Source organism: Oncorhynchus mykiss, chromosome 27 (genome assembly GCF_013265735.2).
Source record: "Oncorhynchus mykiss isolate Arlee chromosome 27, USDA_OmykA_1.1, whole genome shotgun sequence".
In the NCBI taxonomy this organism is placed as follows: domain Eukaryota; kingdom Metazoa; phylum Chordata; class Actinopteri; order Salmoniformes; family Salmonidae; genus Oncorhynchus; species Oncorhynchus mykiss.
Window position 1 is genome coordinate 26,189,684 of NC_048591.1, and position 21,471 is coordinate 26,211,154.

Here is a 21,471-nt window from a genome sequence, read left to right on the forward strand (position 1 = left end):
GATCAAGCTGTAACCTAGAGATCTAGATTGTATCCTTGATATCAAGGCTGTATTGTAGGGATGTAGACTGTATCAGTGAGATCTAGACTGTATCCTGGAGATCTTGACAGTATCAACAATGTCTAGGCTTTATCCTAGACATCTAGCCTGTATCCTAGAGATCTAGATTGTATCCTAGAGATCTAGACTGTATGTATCCTAGTTCTAGGCTGTATTCGTGAGACCGAGACTGTATCAAAGAAATCTAGGCAGTATCCTAGATATCTAGACAGTATCTTAGATATGTAGTCTGTCTCCTCATGATCAAGGAAGTAGCCTATAAATCTAGACTGTTTATTAGAGATCTAGACTGTATCATAGAGATATATTCTCTATATTAGAGATCAAGGCTGTATGCTTGAGACGTAGACTGTATCCAAGAGATATATGCTGTATCAAAGAGGTCAGGACTATTTATGAGAGATGTTTACTGTATCCTAGGACTGTGTCCTAGAGGTAAATACAGTAGCCAAGAGATCTAGACTGCATCAATTAAATCTAGGCTGTATCCAAGAGATATAGGCTGTATCCTAGAGATCTAGACTGAATCCTGGAGATCTAGACTGAATCCTAGAGATCTAGCCTGTATCCTAGAGATCTAGGATGTATCCTAGAGACTTTCTCCTAGAGATGACTAGACGACTAGATGGCACAATCGAGAGCATCCTGTCGGGCTGTATCGCCGCCTGGTACGGCAACTGCTCCCTCTCCAGAGGGAAGTGAGGTCTGCACAATGCATCACTACCTGCCCTCCAGGGGGCAAACTACCTGCCCTCCAGGACACCTACACCACCCGATGTCACAGGAAGGCCATAAAGATCATCAAGGACAATAACCACCCGAGCCACTGCCTGTTCACCCCGCTATCATCCAGAAGGTGAGGTCAGTACAGGTGCATCAAAGCTGGGACCGAGAGACTGACAGCTTCTATCTCAAGGCCATCAGACTGTTAAACAACCACCACTAACATTGTGTGGCTGCTGCCAACATACTGACTCAACTCCAGCCACTTTAATAATGGAAATTGATGTAAAAAATAATGTATCACTAGCCATTTTAAAACAATGCCACTTAATATAATGGTCACATACCCTACATTACTCTTCTCATATGTATATACTGTACTCGACACCATCTACTGCATCTTGCCTATGCCGCTCTGTACCATCACTCATTCATATCTCTTTATGTACATATTCTTTATCCCTTTACACTTGTGTGTATAAGGTAGTAGTTGTGGAATTGTAAGGTTAGATTACTCGTTGGTTACTACTGCATTGTCGGAACTAGAAGCACAAGCATTTCGCTACACTCGCATTAACATCTGCTAACCATATGTATGTGACAAATAAATTTGATTTGAAGACTGTATCCTAGAGATCTAGACTGAATCCTAGAAATCTAGATTGCATCCTAGAGATCAAGAATGTATCCAAGAGATCTAGACTGTATCCTAGAGTTCTAGGCTGTATCCTAGAGATAAAGACTGTCTTCTCGAAACCTAGATCGTACCCTAGAGATCTAGTTTGTATCCTAGAGATCTAGGCTGTATCCTAGATATCTAGGCTGTATCCTAGATATCTAAACTGTATCGAAAAGATATAGACTACATACTCAAGATGTATTCTGTGTCATAGAGATCTACGCTATTTACTAGAGATGTTGGCTGTATCCAAGAGAAGTAGGCTGTATCCTAGAGTTGTAGACTTTATCCTAGAGATATAGACTTTATCCTAGAGATGTAGACTGTATCCTAGAGATCTAGCCTGTATCATACAGATCTAGACTGTATTCTAGAAACAGACTGCACCCTAAAGATCTTGGCTGTCACATAGAGATCTAGGCTTGATCAAAGAGAACAAGGCTGTATCCTAGATATCCAGGCTGCATCCTGAAGATATAGGATATATCCAGGAAATATGGACTATATCCTAGGAATCTAGACTCTATCAAAGAGATCCCGACTGTATCCTAGAACTGTAGACTGTATCCTAGCTTTATATACTGTATCCTAGAGATCGCGACTGTTTACTCGATATCTAAACTGTATTATAGAGACATATACTGTATCCAAGAGATCTAGGCTGTATCCTAGAGTTCTAGACTATATCCTAGACATCTAGACTGTATCCTAGAGATCTAAGCTCTATCCTAGAGATCTAAATTGTATCCTAGAGATTTAGGCGGTATCCTATAGAACAAGGCTGTATCCTAGAGAACTCGACAGTATCCTGGAGATCTAGGTTCTGTTCTAGAGGTCTAATGAATGTAGACAATCATGTTCAGCAAATGTCTTATTCACACTGATTTATGTACTGCCCAGTGCCTCTCTACTCTTCATAACTTAACGTCCCTGATTACCATACTTTTGGCCTCTAACAGATGATCGAATCTCTCCTGATGGAGGGGTCACACATGACAGTGTTCTACTCTTGTTGTCTTCTGCCCTCCTGCTCCCCTCCACTTTGTTCCTTTCTGGAATGTTGCAATACCTCCTGCTCTGCTCTACTCCACTCAGAATATGCTTTCCGCTATTACTCAACGGTGAATAATAATCAGGGAGAGAATCGGTGGAGGTATCGCTCCCCGTCACAGTCGGTGAACGGGTGATAGTCTCTGACAACACTGATGGCACCAGACTAATCTGCCAAACCAAGCACAGGCAAAATGATTACTTATGCGCATGTGGTGGCAGGTGTTCCCCTGTGATTGGCGCTCACACTCCCCATAGGCCATTAGAGGTTTATCAGAGGTCTGCCAGTCAGGGGCTTGGCTGCTGGGACTCACAACAGATTAAGGCAATTTCTTGCATTAACACCAGCATGTGCTATTTTGAGCGAGGCAGGGTGCTCTCACCTCCCAAATGAACATGTGAAACATTTAAAAACAAATGTGCTCTGAACTAAAACCCTCCACAGGGAAATAAGACAAGGTGTGTCTGACTGTGATACTCAATGTGGCATCACCCAATGTGGCATCATCTTCTGTGGCTAACACACAAAGGCTTGGGATTACATCACCATGATGACATATCATCACACATCACTATAAGCCCCTACTCCCAGATCCCAGGAACGATAAGGTTAGGACATGACCCACATTTAAACCGAGGACTCAGTTATAACACGGATTCACATTACGCCGGAATTGCTGTAGATTCCCTTTTCTATATGGTTCAGAGCACTGAGTGTTCAGAGTGTCTGCATCTGCAATGGAAAACCCCAAGCTGTGCTAATGTGCCTCTGATTCCTGAGATGGAACACATAAATGACATTGTAGCTGTTAGATCTGAAAAGATAGAGGGAGACTAGGAGCCCGGGAGCAAATGGATTGGTCAGCCTTAGTAACACTAAATATAATCGTACACTAGGAGGGAAAAGGGTATACATAAACTCCTGGCCTGCAAACCAATATTTATTTTAGAATTGGTTAGAATTAGGGTAAGGGCTAGGGTCAAGGTTAAGGGTTTGGTTAAGGTTAAGGTTAGGGTTAAGGCAAGTGTCCGTTTTAGTTTTCAGTTAGTCATTTTGCAGGTCAACAGTCAGTCTCCTTATAGCCCCAATAGGAGTGTGGCGGGATGGGAAGTGTAAGCATACCAGTAAACCTGACGGGCCCATGGCAGAGATTTGTAGCATAATGGCCCCTATCAATAAAAGACTAACCATTAAATCCAACCCAGGTCATGCCTTTAGTCCTTCAAATCATAAATATATGCACAATTTTATTTTTGAGTATTTGTATAAAAAGATTGATGAAGATCTTGCTCTCCAGTGGATACTCAAGGACATCACTTTTGACCACAGGAAGTTTTTGAAGTCTAAAAGGCAGGTCAACCACCAATGCCCTTGTTAGCTTTGTTAACAGTCTCTCCAAAGACTCAGAAAAACCAAGCATGGTTTGCTCATTGGTAGCCACAGAGTTCAGCAAAGCATTTGACAGGGTTAATCACACTAATGTCATCAAAATATCCTGTAAACGGGGATGAGGCCTGAAATAGTTCCATGAATGTGTGACTTTAGTCCCTCACATGTGGGGTGACCCATGGGACCTTACTTGGCCCTGTCCTTTTCCGTGCCCTCATCATTGATGCTGCACATGAAGCTGCCAACCATGTGTGGAGAAATGCCAATCACATGAATCTGCTTGCATCCAGGAAACTGCAGTAACCATCATCAATGCAGAAGCAACTGGATGAGATGAGCAGCTGGACCGCTAACAATGACATGCTCCTCAATGAGAAGAAATGTGTAGTGATGCATGTCACCTTCCCTGCACCACCCCTGTTAATTAACAGTATCCTCCTCTCAGAGACATCAAAGGTCAGGGTGCTGGGTCTCACTGTCCAGCAGGACCTGCACTGGAGCAGCCAGATTGACACCATGACCACAAACGGCAGCATGAAGCTGTTCCCCTTCAAGAGCACAAAGCGCTTCTCTGTAACTACATCAAGCCTACTATCCATCTACATCGGCTATGTAAGACAAGTTCTGGGGTACAGTGCCTTGCAAAAGTATTCATCCCCCTTTGCGTTTGTCCTATTTTGTTGCATTACAACCTGTAATTTAAATGGATTTATGAAATGAAAAAAAATGGCTCATTATAGGATTGTTAAGACAGTTCAACTGAGCTTGCAGAAATGCAAGGTGAAAAATAATCATCATTGGGTCAGTGAATACTCAATGCACTCAGCTGCAGATGAACGAATGGAAAATTCAAAATTTAATTTCCAAATTCACCCCCCCCCCCAAAAAAAACAGAAAAGTGTGTGTGCATATGTATTCACCCCCTTTGCTATGAGGCCCCTAAATAAGATCTGGTGAAACCAATTACCTTCAGAAGTCACATAATTAGTTAAATAAAGTCCATCTGTGTGCAATCTAAGTGTCACATGATATGTCACATGATCTCAGTATATATAAACCTATTCTGAAAGGTCCCAGAGTCCACAACACCACTAAGCAAGGGGTACCACCAAGCAAGTGTTACCATGAAGACCAAGGAGCTCTCCAAACAGGTCAGGGACAAAGTACAGATCAAGGTTGGGTTATAAAAAAATATCCAAAACTTTGAAAAAGGAAAGAATATGGCACCACAACAAACCTGCCAAGAGAGGGCCGCCCACCAACACTCATGGACCAGGCGTGGAGGGCATTAATCAGAGGCAAAAAATAAACCAAAGATAACTCTGAAGGAGCTGCAAAGCTCCACAGCGGAGATTGGAGTATCTGTCCATAGGACCACTTTAAGCCGTACACTCCACAGAGTTGGGCTTTATTTGGTGTTTGCCAAAAGGCATGTGGGAGACTCCCTAAACATATGGAAGAAGGTACTCTGGTCAGATGAAACTTAAATTGAGGTTTTTGGTCTTCAAGGAAAACCCTATGTCTGGCGCAAACCCTACCCCGCGCATCACCCCGAGAACATAATCCCCACAGTGAAGCATGGTGGTGGCAGCATCATGCTGTGGGGATGTTTTTTAACGGCAGAGACTGGGAAACTGGTCAGAATTGAAGGAATGATGGATGTCGCTAAATACAGGGAAATTCTTGAGGGAAACCTGTTTCAGTCTTCCAGAGATTTGAGACTGGGACAGAGGTTCACCTTCCAGCAGGACAATGACCCTAGGCATACTGCTAACGCAACACTCGAGTGGTTTAAGGGGGAAGCATTTAAATGTCTTGGAATGGCCTAGTCAAAGCCCAGACCTCAATCCAATTGAGAATCTGCGGTATGACTTAAAGATTGCTGTACACCAGCGCAACTCATTCAATTTGAAGGAGAAGGAGCAGTTTTGCCTTGAAGAATGGGCAAAAGTCTCTGTGGCTAGATGTGCCAAGCTTTTAGAGACATACCCCAAGAGACTTTCAGCTGTAATTGCTGCAAAAGGTTGCTCGACAAAGTATCAACTTTGGGGGGGGGGGGGGGGGGGTGTTCTGTTTTTTTTGTCTTATTTTTTGTTTGTTTCACAATAATAAATATTTTGCATCTTCAGGCATGTTGTGTTAATCAAATGATACAAATCATTTTTATTTCCAGGTTGTAAGGCAACAAAATAGGAAAAATGCCAAGGTGGGTGAATACTTTTACAAGCCACTGTATGCTGTCCTTGCCTGGAACCTGTCCTCACACAAACCCTGACTGCTCAGCTAGAGCAGGTCCAGAAGAGCCTGCAGAATATTTATGCACGGGCCGTATACCAGCTACCGAGAAGTCCTTGAAACCCTCGGAATCATGTCCTTGGAGAGCAGAAGGGAGCAGATCTGTCTGACATTTGCTAAATCCCTGCAGAACTCCCAGTTTGCAGACTGGCTCCCCTCAACCAGACAGCAGATTACTGGACTGGCAAGGGCAACAGCCACAAACTGAACACTCCCATGACACACACAGGTCGCTATCAGAACTATCCCATTCCATACTTCACTAAACTGATCAATGCACACACCATATAGCCCAGGGGCCTTAGAAGATGTATTTTCTAAAGCTGCCACCTCTAACCTTGTCATTGTAGTATTGTTACTTTGTGTATATTGCATATTTTGACATTGCATTATATTACGTGTGTCACGTTCTGACCATCGTGTGTGTTTTCCTTGTTTTAGTGTTGGTCAGGACGTGAGCTGGGTGGGCATTCTATGTCGTGTGTCTGGTTTGTCTATTTCTATGTTTTGGCCTGATATGGTTCTCAATCAGAGGCAGGTGTTAGTCATTGTCTCTGATTGGGAACCATATTTAGGTAGCCTGTTTTGTGTTGGGTTTTGTGGGTGATTGTTCCTGTCTTTGTGTTTGTGGCACCAGATAGGACTGTTTCGTCTTTTTTTCACATTTCTTGTTTTGTAGATTGTTGTATTTTCATCTTTATTAAAGATGTACAAAACTAACCACGCTGCATTTTGGTCCGTCTCTCTTTCCCCAGAAGAAAACCGTTACACCGTGTTTTGATAGTTAAGCATTTTACTATTTGACAATAACATGTGATTGATTTTAGGATTGTAAATTGGTTTACAATTCAGTCCATGACTGCGAGAAACCAATAAAACCTACTACTACTACTACTTCTACTACTAATACAGTGGCGGTCAGTGCCGTTTACCATGAGGGAGGACAATTATTTTTTTCACGAGCTTGGCCTTATTTCTATTACAGCATTTTGGATGACTCTCATTCATATTCTAATCACCCAGTTCAATGTTACAGGGATAAGTTTTGGCTACTACATGATACTTGAATCTTCCCTATACCCATCGAGGTTGCTACAACCTAACCAATGAATGAAAGTTATCAACGTAGGTGCACACAGGTCGAGAGACAAATTTGAGATGACAGACAGTGACTCATTCACCTGCATCTAGCTGATACGAGGTGCAATCATTAGTCCAATTTCAGGTATGTTTATCCTGTTTTGTTCCGTTTGCTTTTAAGAAACGTTTTTCAACAGAATCATGCGATCATTAGTAAAAACAGTTCACTTTCATAGCAGCCACCTGGTATTCCTTCTTGCATGTATGTGCTCTCCTCCTCTCACCTCTTCCCTTCGCTTGTGGACTTCAACGCACAACACAGCTGTATGTGACCAGGAGAAAAATACTTTCCATGCAAAACCGCTACACACAGCCTACATCGTTGTAACCATATTAGCTGAAGTAACGTCATAGTCAGCATACAGTATCTAATAGAACTAACGTGTTTGTATACCCGCTACAATCATGCAGTAACGTTACAGAGTACAATCAGTAAGGAGTTGCACCGGCGGGCCCCTGTGGCAATAAATTAGTAATACCAAAAGCTTACCTTGACTTGGAAGAGTTCCAGTGTTGTGTTGGTAAATCATAGCCAGCTAGCTAACATAGCATCCCTCTATTTTAGCAGGGTGTTTTAGCATGTTAAACTAGCTAGCTGCAATTGCAGTAAGTGAAACTGAAAGTGAAAAAAAAATGAAATATTTCTCTCTTGCTTCTCCTTCATTTTGGAATAAATGTATTTGTTCAAAACTGTTCAACTATAGTCTTTATCTTTCTTTGAGTTAGCGACTCACCACATTTTATACACACCAGTGCTAGCTAGCTGTAGCTTATGCTTTCAATACTAGATTAATTCTCTGATCCTTTGATTGGGTGGACAACATGTCAGTTCATGCTGCAACTGATAGACTGGAGGATGTCCTCTGGAAATTGTCATAATTACTGTGTATGTCTATGAAAGAGGGTGAGAACCATGAGCCTCCCAGGTTTTGTATTGAAGTTAATGTACCCAGAGGATGGAAGCTAGCTGTCCTCTGGCTACACCATGGTGCTACCCTACAGAGTGTTGTTGAGGCTACTGTAGAACTTCTTTGCAAAATAGTGTGTTTTAATCAATGATTTGGTGACGTGATTATATTTAGAATAGGTTTATCTAAAAAGGAAAACTTTTAAAGGTTTTTCTTAAAAAAAAATGGAATTCACAGAGGATGGTCCTTCCCTTCCTCCTCTGAGGAGCCTCCACTCTACTACTACTACTACTACTACTACTACTACTACTACTACTTCTACTACTACTGCAATATAGGCAGTAAAGACTTAAAGAGAGAAATATAAACAGGAGAACACTGCATTTGCCTCATTCGTTCATCTGCAGCTGAGTGTATTGAGTATTCACTGACCCACTGATGATTATTTTTCACCTTGCATTTCTGCAAGCTCAGTTGAACTGTCTTAACAATCCTATAATGAGCCATTAATAAGTGAGACCTAATGTTAAGTGCCAGATGCACTGTCCTTTCACCTCATAAGTTGTGATTGCGCTTCATAAATTAATTACATTTCTTGCATGATAATTAAGCCAGAAACTCCTAGATGCTTCAAAGACAAGCAGTTTCAGTGTTCAATAATCAGGATAACTCTGCAGCACTTTCCAGCAGTAACTGAAAGTATTGTCTTCCATGACTTGGAATTACTATTCAATGCAATAGAGTTGAGGAATCAAACATTTAAGTCCAGAACCAGGTAACATTAAGATTCCATCACAGATTCTGAGATAAACAATCCAATCGATACTGTGGACATGGACATTGCTGTTTAGAGCATGTTTCTATTTAATCAAACTGGATGCAAATTTCATGTTCTTCCCGTTTTGTGTCTTTTCCATGGGGAAAATAGTTATAGTAGCGGTTGAAAATTATTCTGTGCTTGGGTAAAGAATCGCTACTCAATGTTCAGCTTGCCATTTACATGTGTTAGCCCCTTGACAGGATCTGTATATTTAACAGCAGGTCTAATTCAAGGATCAGAAAGCTACATCTTGTCAATATCATTATCATGTCATATTATTGCCAAAACGTATGATGTTTGATGACAAAGTACATTTCTGTCTAATCCAATTAATTAATTTGAACTTAGTGAGGTCCAGAAATATATTTAAAAAAATAGAGCAAATAGCAGGACTATAGAGCTCACAGTAGACTAGTAACATTAACAAGTTCTCTGGATCATCATATTGTAACCTTGGGCTGATTGTCCTTTCCCTAGGGAAACTGTAGCATTGCATGTTTCAGTGACATTGCCTCCTGGTGAGTCAGCACAGCTCTCCACTGTCCTGATGTTATCTGGTCTGTCTTCTCCCACCCAGTGATGATTCAGTCAGTCCTGGCCTGTCTGTCCTAGATCTGTCTGTTTGCTGCACTCTCTTTCGGATCGTCAGTGACTCCAGAGGTCTCAGACTGCTGACTTAGCCTCTGGTTACACAAGCCCAAAGGCGCAGGCTGTCCATGGCTATGCACAGATAAGCAGGATTTCATGAGTGTCCCCAGCCGAACTGTTGGCTTGGATTGTTGGCTAAAGTTACTTGAGTCACCTTCTAAGATGCTACTGCAGTACAATTATGCTCAGAGCTTTTAGGGAAAATAAAAAAAAATAAAAAAAATAAAACAAATAGTACACAACTATTTAGAACAGCTGTGCTGCGGTCGTACGTACTAGGAGAAGCCGAGTACATATAGCCTATGTACATATAGCCTTACCACAAATGCCTAATTTTCTGAGTTTGCCTTTTGTACATGGCTCTCCATTACTGTTGTTTTGTATCTACTACATTAGCACAGCCAACTTGATCACAATTCTAGTTTCAAGTGAGGGTCAATTTGAAGAAAAATGAAAAAGTATATTGTGCTGATTTATTGGCACATTGAATCATGTCGCAAGCCATAGTTTTAAAACTCTGTGGGTAGTGCTAAAACAATGACGTCATATCTCAATTCCATAACATCTGAATCTTTATGCACCTTCACCACTGGGATATCTGCACTGGAGACAGGAGATGAAAATAAGTAGGAAATAAGTATGAGATGAGTCGCATACAGCTATGAATCTCAGATGAGTGTTTGTTCTTTGTCTCTTATACTTTGACTGGTTATGTTTATTTTTGTAAATCCTAACATGCACACATGCTGGAGGTGACATACAGTACAGTGTGTGCTGTGGTCTCAATTTCAAAATGTGTTTACCTTGCCTTTCTTGGCACATGAATCTTATGACTAAAGCTGAAAATAGAAAGCTGCAGATTCACATTTCCCTCTGCCTGCTATCTAATAATGTACCTTTGGCTTATTTGTTTGAGTGCTGATAGAGGTGACCTCAATTGTCATTGGCCAAGGTTTTGACGGAAGTTCCTCTGTCCGCGAAGGCTGTACTGCTTCATGGGGTTGGAGAGAGGAGGGAGCTTCCGTCACCACATATTCTTTCAAATCTGTCTGTTAGCACAACCACACATGAATCAACTATCCATAGCAACTACCCACTCATGGGATATGGCTCCTGGTTTATAGCGCCTCAGAAAAACAAGCTTAGAGCTAGATACTCCCCCCCCCCCCCCCCCCCTGTAATTGGCTTTAATGTGTTCTGTATTCCCCTTTTTAACAACCTCTGATTCATATGAATACCAAAAGTTGACTCACTACCTCGGTTTTAGCCATTCAGTACATGTGAGGGCACAAAGTTGATCTCTGATGCAGAGTTGTTACCAGAAAATATTTTTCATAAACAATTTCAATGAAGGTGTTCCCTGGGGTCATAGCTTTTTGTTATTATTCAAATGAATCTTGAGATCTGGGGATAGGAACACTTTTCTACACTGTGATTTTATAGGCAATATCCACCGTGCCTCCCCATACCTTGGCAATTATTTAGCTGCCACATTGGGAGTGAATTGTTTACCTCTTTATTTTCGCTCTCATGAGCATAAATGCCTTTTACACATCAACGAGAGAAAAAAAGAACAGTGCCAGGGAACTGTGGGAACAGATCCATGAATTGAACTTTAAAGCAATTTCATTTTCATACAATTCCACTGAGTCTGGGAGTGTAATGTGCTCTCTCTGTGTGCTATCTGATATTGAACCTGATAATGGACTTAATTTCATTCCTCTCCATCACAGCCATATCAAATATGACAACCATTTTCAAGCACATTCTCAGAAATGGGATGTTGTTGCATATGAATGCAAATTGTACATTAACACACAGCCGTCGTATACAGATAGGGAACATCTTAACTTCCTCACAACTTCAGCCCACACTTGTAGCTTGTTCCGTGTTCAGAAAAACATTCACCATCAAAACCGTGTTTGAGGGGTCAGCATTTGATTAAATGAATAGGTGATTTCATTTTTAGAGTGCTGCTTGCTATTTCCTGGCAGTGCCTGATGTGTATTGTAGGCATCTGATATGCTGCACCTCATGGAGCGGGAGGCTAATGTGCTTGGATTACTCACCATTATACCTACAGCCCTCAGTGGATCTTCTGCAGCACTTACTGTACAGAACCACTGCACACACACAACAATACCCAGGTGCTAGCTGACAGAAGAAGAGAAATAGTGAGAATATTTTTAATTCTTAAAAGTCTAAGCGTGGGTTGCACCAACATGGATTAACTCTTAGACTGGGTTAAATCAAGGTTAATCTATTAATCTTGTTGCACCAAATTTTAAACCTAGTTTTCAATTAATCCTAGTTAAATTAAATTCTTCCTCTAATCTGAGTTTAGTTTTCACTTTAAACCTGGATTCATTTTAAGCCTGTTGCTCAATTAATGAGAAACATAGACTGGAGATGAATTCTAAACTGCCACTTGGGGTGTCTGACAAAATGACGGCATATCTACTGTGGAGAGACCAAAACGAGTTACTCAGAGTTAATTAACTCATTGTTAGTAGGCTATTTACGTGCCCATTTTGTACAGCAATTGAATTCGGGGCTTCTCTCTTGATCCTTTACATTTGTTGCATAAAATGACCCAGGTGTCTTCCGTCTTTTTGACAGTCATGTTGTCTGTCTTTTCATCCTCCAGTATATTACTAAATTCCTCCATCAGCTCCGAAAATATTTTTTTCTCATAAGCGGAGAAATTTGAACTTCTTTGACATGCCATGATCAGGTGGCTAGTGGACAAATAATAAATGGCTAAATAATGTTAAGTAATGACAATAGTAAATCATATTGTATGCTAGCTAGCTTGGTTTATAAACTAGCTAGCTATAGTATCTAACTTTAGCTAACAAATTTGTTTTCTGTCTAGTACTGGAAAATAGCGGATTTTATTTATAACTTATAACTTTTCACGATGGAGTTGCAATAATTCTAACGTTACATTGTTATTATTTTATCAAGGAACAGCAACTTTGTGGCCTCATTTGTCAAGAAGGCCAGCTACTTTGTTTCAACTCACAAAATACCTCATATATTGGTGTAACATGTCAATAATTATAGTTCAAAACTGTTAATCATAGATTTACTGATCCCGATTTAACATTAAGTGGTGCAACACATCTCTGATTAATTATCAACCTAGATTGACAAAACCTAGATTAGTTTTTATCCTAGATTAATTTAAACCATGTTGGTGTAAATCAGCTAGAAAGATGTGTCGGCATCGAGTAATTGTCTCTGGCCCCCTCCCAGTTAGGGGGAGTGATGAGCTTTACAGCAGAGTCTCACAACTCAATCGCTGGTTGAAAACTGTTTTCTGCCCCTCCCAAAAGAGAATTTGTAGATAATTGGCCATCTTTCTGAGACTCACCCACAAACAGGACCAAGCCTGACCTGCTGAGGAGTGACGGACTCCATCCTAGCTGGAGGGGTGCTCTCATCTTATCTACCAACATAGACAGGGCTTTAACTCCTCTAGCTCCACAATGAAATAGGGTGCAGGCCAGGCAGCAGGCTGTTAGCCAGCCTGCCAGCTTAGTGGAGTCTGCCACTAGCACAGTCAGTGTAGTCAGCTCAGCTATCCCCATTGAGACTGTGTCTGTGCCTCGACCTAGGTTGGGCAAAACTAAACATGGCGGTGTTCGCCTTAGCAGATCACTAGGATAAAGACCTCCTCCAGTCCTGTCATTATTGAAAGAGATCGTGATACCTCACATCTCAAAATAGGGCTACTTAATGTTAGATCCCTTACTTCAAAGGCAATTATAGTCAATGAACTAATCACTGATCCTAATCTTGATGTGATTGGCCTGACTGAAACTTGGCTTAAGCCTGATGAATTTACTGTGTGAAATGAAGCCTCATATCCCCTGTGCATCCCGCAAAGGCGGAGGTGTTGCTAACATTTACGATAGCAAATTTCAATTTACAAAAAAAAATACATTTTCATCTTTTGAGCTTCTAGTCATGCAATCTATGCAGCCTACTCAATCACTTTTTATAGCTACTGTTTACAGGCCTCCTGGGCTATATACAGCGTTCCTCATTGAGTTCCCTGAATTCCTATCAGACCTTGTAGTCATAGCAGATAATATTCTAATTTTTGGTGACTTTAATATTCACATGGAAAAGTCCACAGACTCACTCCAAAGGGCTTTCGGAGCCATCCTCGACTCAGTGGGTTTTGTCCAACATGTCTCTGGACCTATTCGCTGTCACAGTCATACTCTGGACCTAGTTTTGTCCCATGGAATAAATGTTGTGGATCTTCATTTTTTTCCTCATAATCCTGGACTATCGGACCACAATTTTATCACGTTTGCAATTGCAACAAATAATCTGCTCAGACCCCAACCAAGGAACATCAAAAGTCGTGCTATAAATTCACAGACAACACAAAGATTCCTTGATGTCCTTCCAGACTCCCTCTGTCTACCCATGGACGTCAGAGGACACAAATCAGTTAACCACCTAACTGAGGAACTCAATTTAACCTTGCACAATACCCTTGATATAGTTGCACCCCTAAAAACTAAAAACAATTCTCATAAGAAACTAGCTCCCTGTTATACAGAAAATACCCGAGCTCTAAAGCAAGCATCCAGAAAATTAGAACGGAAATGGCGCCACACCAAACTGGAAGTCTTCTGACTAGCTTGGAAAAACAGTACCGTGCAGTATCGAAGAGCCCTTACTGCTGCTCGATCATCCTATTTTCACAACTTAATTGAGGAAAATAAGAACAATCCTACATTTATTTTTGATACTGTCGCAAAGCTAACTAAAAAGCAGCATTCCCCAAGAGAGGATGGCTTTCACTTCAGCAGTAATACATTCATTAACTTCTTTGAGGAAAAGATCAGGGACTCCTCTTTAAATCTGCGTATTCCTTCAAAGCTCAGTTGTCCTGCGTCTGCACAACTCTGCCAGGACCTAGGATCAAGAGAGGCACTCAAGTGTTTTAGTACTATATCTCTTGACACAATGATGAAAAAAATCATGGCCTCTAAACCTTCAACGTGCATACTGGACCCTATTACAACTAAACTATTGAAAGAGCTGCTTCCTGTGCTTGGCCCTCCTATGTTGAACATAATAAACGGCTCTCTATCCACCGGATGTGTTCCAAACTCACTAAAAGTAGCAGTAATAAAGCCTCTCTTGAAAAAGCCAAACCTTGACCCAGAAAATATTTAAAAAACTATTGGCCTATATCGAATATTCCATTCCATACCCCGTCATAGCACTGAAACTGCACTTGTGAAGATGGTAAATTGCCTTTTAATGGCATCAGACCGAGGCTTTGCATCTGTCCTCGTGCTCCTAGACCTTGTTGCTGCTTTTGATACCATCTATCACTACATTCTTTTGGAGAGATTGGAAACCCAAATTGGTCTACACGGACAAGTTCTGGCCTGGTTTAGATCTTATCTGTTGGAAAGATATCAGTTTGTCTCTGTGAATGGTTTGTCCTCTGACAAATCAACTGTAAATTTCTGTGTTCCTTAAGGTTCCGTTTTAGGACCACTATTGTTTTCACTATATATTTTACCTCTTGGGGATGTCATTCGAAAACATAATGTTATTTTTCACTGCTATGCGGATGACACACAGCTGTACATTTCAATGAAACATGGTGAAGCCCCAAAATTGCCCTCGCTAGAAGCCTGTGTTTCAGACATAAGGAAGTGGATGGCTGCAAATGTTCTACCGTTAAACTCGGACAAAACAGAGATGCTTGTTCTAGGTTCCAAGTAACAAAGAGATCTTCTGTTGAATCTGACAATTAATCTTAATGGTTTTCAGTCGTCTCAAATAAAACTGTGAAGGACCTAGGCGTTACTCTGGACCCTGATCTCTCTTTTGACGAACATATCAAGATTGTTTCAAGGACAGCTTTTTTCCATCTACGTAACACTGCAAAAATCAGAAACTTCCTGTCCAAAAATGATGCAGAAAAATGTATCCATGCTTTTGTTACTTCTAGGTTAGACTACCGCAACGCCCTACTTTCTGGCTACCCGGATAAAGCACTAAATAAACTTCAGTTAGTGCTAAATACAGCTGCTAGAATCCTGACTAGAACGCCCAAATTTGATCATATTACTCCAGTGCTAGACTCCTTACACTGGCTTCCTGTCAAGGCAAGGGGTGATTTCAAGGTTTTACTGCTGACCTACAAAGCATTACATGGGCTTGCTCCTACCTATCTCTCTGATTTGGTCCTGCCGTACATACATACACGTACACTACGGTCACAAGACGCAGGCCTCTTAATTGTCCCTAGAATTTCTAAGAAAACAGCTGGAGGCAGGGCTTTCTCCTATAGAGCTCCATTTTTATGGAATGGTCTGCCTACCCATGTGAGAGACGGAAACTCGGTTCAACCTTTAAGTCTTTACTGAAGGCTCATCTCTTCAGTGGGTCATATGATTGAGTGTAGTCTGACCCACGAGTGGGAAGGTGAACGGAAAGGTTCTGGAGCAACGAACCGCCCTTGCTGTCTCTGCCTGGCCGGTTCCCCTCTTTCCACTGGGATTCTCTGCCTCTAACCCTATTACAGGGGCTATTACAGTCACTGGCATTCTGGTGCTCTTTCATGCTCTTTCATGCTGTCCCTAGGAGGGGTGCGTCACTTGAGTGGATTGAGTCACTGATGTGATCTTCCTGTCTGGGTTGGCGCCCCTCTTGGGTTGTGCCATGGCGGAGATCTTTGTGGGCTATACTCGGCCTTGTCTCAGGATGGTAAGTTGGTGGTTGAAGATATCCCTCTAGTGGTGTGGGTGCTGTGCTTTGGCAAAGTGGGTGGGGTTATATCCTTCCTGTTTGGCCCTGTCCGGGGGTATCATCGGACGGGGCCACAGTGTCTCCTGACCCCTCCTGTCTCAGCCTCCAGTATTTATGCTGCAGTAGTTTATGTGGACCATGCCTCAGGACTACCTGGCATGATGACTCCTTGCTGTCCCCAGTCCACCTGGCCATGCTGCTGCTCCAGCTTCAACTGTTCTGCCTGTGATTATTATTATTTTACCATGCTGGTCATTTCTGAACTTTTGAACATCTTGACCATGTTCTGTTATAATCTCCACCCGGCACAGCCAGAAGAGGAATGGCCACCCCTCATAGCCTGGTTCCTCTCTAGGTTTCTTCCTAGCTTTTGGCCTTTCTAGGGAGTTTTTCCTAGCCACTGTGCTTCTACACCTGCATTGCTTGCTGTTTGGGGTTTTAGGCTGGATTTCTGTACAGCACTTTGAGATATCAGCTGATGTACGAAGGGCTATATACATACGTTTGATTTGATTTGATCCCTAAAATCCCTGGGGGGGCCACATTAGGTATGAAAAAAATCTATCGAATTTGGCCTTCACTACTATAGCCCAAAGTAAAGCATTGAATAACACATTCATGAATTGAAAAAAAGACCAAATATAAATCCTAAGAAACAACGTTTTGAAGGGTTTGTCCTATATCTAGAAGATATGAGAAAGCTCAGGACATTTTGTTCTTTTTTTTACAAATATTTTACACTACCCTTTTTTGGTTAGTCACAAAACTACTTTCATACTTCCATAAAAAAATGAAAAATGTACTGGTTACCTTCAGGGGGTCGTAGAGAAAAACAGAGAACCAATTTGTTCGTGAGAATCTCCCCTTTCCAGAGTCGGGTCACTCAACGCTACAGACGTTTTCAGGATGTTTCATGGTCTGAAAAACACCGTCCTAGCTCTGCCACTTTTCATTGTAGATGTGGAAGTGTGAAATGTTTTATTTTATTTAACCAAGCAAGTCAGTTTTGAACAAATTCTCTTTTACAATGACGGCCTACACCGGCCAAACCCGGATGATGCTGGGCCAATTGTGCGCTGCCCTATGGGACTTCCAATCACGGCCGGTTGTGATATAGCCTGGTTTCGAACCAGGGTGTCTGTAGTGACACCTCTAGCACTAGGATGCAGTGCCTTAGACCGCTGCGCCACTAGGGAGCCAGCGGATCTGGTGGATTGCGACGCATCCAATGCAAAAAAAAAATGATATCTTTAGCTTAAACTGACAGGGATTTTAGATTGACGCACACGTGTGTCAAAGGACTCTAGAGGGTAAGGGATTGATTTTTCTTAGTATTGTGCAGATCAAATGTACAGAAAAAAGTGTGTATTCATGTCCATGGAGCTTCATATCCATAACCTGGCTCAACCCTAACCCTAGCCATAACCCTAACCCTAGCTTCATATCCATATCGACTCAATCCTAAACCTAGCTGCCCATAACCCTAACCCTAGTCCTAGATTTATGTCCACATACAACGTTACCCCAAAACAAACCATAACCCTAACCCTTTAGTTTTTATCTTCCCAATTTCCAAGCAGCCTAATAATAAACATGCTAGATTAAAACACACACTAAGTATTTTCCATGCAGCTCGGGTGCACGCCCCTGCAGAGAGGAATGAGATAAATCTGATCACATTCTGACCCATGGAATTAAGTCGTGATCAAAGCTAACAATGGCGTTCAGCCTTGTGTTCAGCTCAAAAGAGCAAGGAACACAATGGGCACAGACATCAGTTCAAAATCTAGTTTTGATTTTCATTTGGTTGAGTTGTCAACTAATGTAAATTCAACGTGAAATCCACAAACAATTTCACCATGTCATTGGATTGAGGTTGAAAGTTGGGTGAAAACAAGAGGAAAGGCCTCTCACGTTGAGGAAATGCCTCTCAAATCCAATACATTTCCACATTGATTCAATATCATCACATTTATTCGGTTGAAATGAGGTGGACACAACGTTGATCAAACCAGTGTTTGCCCAGTGGGAAGTTTGCACATTAGCAGCCATTGTCTACTCTATACTGTCTGCTGCTGGTACTCTGAATGTTTAATGGGAGACTATTCATTTTTCAAGTCAAATCCAATTTTATTTGTCACATACACATGGTTAGCAGATGTTAATGCGAGCATAGCGAAATGCTTGTGCTTCTAGCTGATATACTGTAGGTGATATAGGGTGTAATCATTAGCCCAACAGTTGCAAACGAGAGTTTCTATTGGACAAATTCAATTATGTTAATCCCGTTTTGTTCCTTTTGCTTCCTTTTAAGAAACGTTTTTCAACAGAATCGGTGGAATGAATACACCACCTAGAATACCTCACAATCAAATGCCGACCATATTACCTCCCAAGATAATTCTCTTAAGTTATAGTCACAGCTATGTATATTCTCCCATGATGGCCCTCAAGGAACTACACTGGACTTTATGCAAACTGGAAACCACCTATCCTGAGTATCCATGTATTGTAGCTGGGGATTTTAACCCAAATTTGAGGAAAACGCTACTGAAGTTCTATTAACGCATTGACTGTAGTACTCGCTTAGGAAAAACCTTAGATCACTGCTACTGGCCTTTTTGAGATGCCTACAAGGCCCTCCCCCGCCGTCCCTTCAGCAAATCAGATCACGACTCCAGTTTGCTCCTCCCTTCCTATAGGCAGAAACTCAAACAGGAACCCATGCTCTATGCAATGCTGGTCTGATCAATCAGAATCCATGCTTCAAGATTGTTTTGATGATGCGGACTGGGATATGTTCCTGGATAGCCTCAGAGAATAACATTGATGTTTACATGGACACGGTGACGGAGTTCATCAGGAAGTGTATAGGGGATGTCGTTCCCACAGTGTCTATTAAAACCTACCCAAACCAGGAACATTGGATCAATGGCAGCATTCAAGAAAAACTGAAAGCGCGAACCACCACATTTAACCATGGCAAGGTGACTGGGAATATGGTTGAATACAAACAGTTAGTTATTCCCTCCGTAAGGCTATCAAACAGGCAAAACGTCAGTACAGAGACAAAGTGGAGTCACAATTCAGCGGCTCAGACACGAGACATATGCGGCAGGGTCTACAGACGATCACAGATTACAAAGGGAAAACCAGCCACAAGCTTAACACCTTCTTTCCCCTTTTTGAGGATAACTCAGTGCCACCGACGTGGCCCGCTCCCAAGGACTGTGGGCTCTCGTTCTCTGTGGCCGATGTGAGTAAGACATTTAAGCGTGTTAACCCTCACATGGCTGCCGGCCCATACGGCATCCCTAGCCGTGTCCTCAGAGCATGCGCAGACCAGCTGACTGGAGTGTTTACGAACACATTCAATATCTCCCTATCCCAGTCTGCTGTCCCCACTTACTTAAAGATATCCACCATTGTTCCTGTACCCAAGAAAGCAAAGGTAACTGAACTAAATGAATATCGCCCTGTAGCACTCACTTCTGTCATCATGAAATGCTTTGAGAGGCTAGTTTGTATTTCTATTTATTGTATTTATTTTATATATATATATATACAGTGCCTTGCGAAAGTATTCGGCCCCCTTGAACTTTGCGACCTTTTGCCACATTTCAGGCTTCAAACATAAAGATATAAAACTGTATTTTTTTGTGAAGAATCAACAACAAGTGGGACACAATCATGAAGTGGAACGACATTTATTGGATATTTCAAACTTTTTTAACAAATCAAAAACTGAAAAATTGGGCGTGCAAAATTATTCAGCCCCCTTAAGTTAATACTTTGTAGCGCCACCTTTTGCTGCGATTACAGCTGTAAGTCGCTTGGGGTATGTCTCTATCAGTTTTGCACATCGAGAGACTGAATGTTTTTCCCATTCCTCCTTGCAAAACAGCTCGAGCTCAGTGAGGTTGGATGGAGAGCATTTGTGAACAGCAGTTTTCAGTTCTTTCCACAGATTCTCGATTGGATTCAGGTCTGGACTTTGACTTGGCCATTTTAACACCTGGATATGTTTATTTTTGAACCATTCCATTGTAGATTTGGCTTTATGTTTTGGATCATTGTCTTGTTGGAAGACAAATCTCCGTCCCAGTCTCAGGTCTTTTACAGACTCCATCAGGTTCTTCCAGAATGGTCCTGTATTTGGCTCCATCCATCTTCCCATCAATTTTAACCATCTTCCCTGTCCCTGCTGAAGAAAAGCAGGCCCAAACCATGATGCTGCCACCACCATGTTTGACAGTGGGGATGGTGTGTTCAGCTGTGTTGCTTTTACGCCAAACATAACGTTTTGCATTGTTGCCAAAAAGTTCAATTTTGGTTTCATCTGACCAGAGCACCTTCTTCCACATGTTTGGTGTGTCTCCCAGGTGGCTTGTGGCAAACTTTAAATGACACTTTTTATGGATATATTTAAGAAATGGCTTTCTTCTTGCCACTCTTCCATAAAGGCCAGATTTGTGCAATATACGACTGATTCTTGTCCTATGGACAGAGTCTCCCACCTCAGCTGTAGATCTCTGCAGTTCATCCAGTGTGATCATGGGCCTCTTGGCTGCATCTCTGATCAGTCTTCTCCTTGTATGAGCTGAAAGTTTAGAGGGACGGCCAGGTCTTGGTAGATTTGCAGTGGTCTGATACGCCTTCCATTTCAATATTATCGCTTGCACAGTGCTCCTTGGGATGTTTAAAGCTTGGGAAATATTTTTGTATCCAAATCCGGCTTTAAACTTCTTCACAACAGTATCTCGGACCTGCATGGTGTGTTCCTTGTTCTTCATGATGCTCTCTGCGCTTTTAACGGACTTCTGAGACTATCACAGTGCAGGTGCATTTATACGGAGACTTGATTACACACAGGTGGATTGTATTTATCATCATTAGTAATTTAGGTCAACATTGGATCATTCAGAGATCCTCACTGAACTTCTGGAGAGAGTTTGCTGCACTGAAA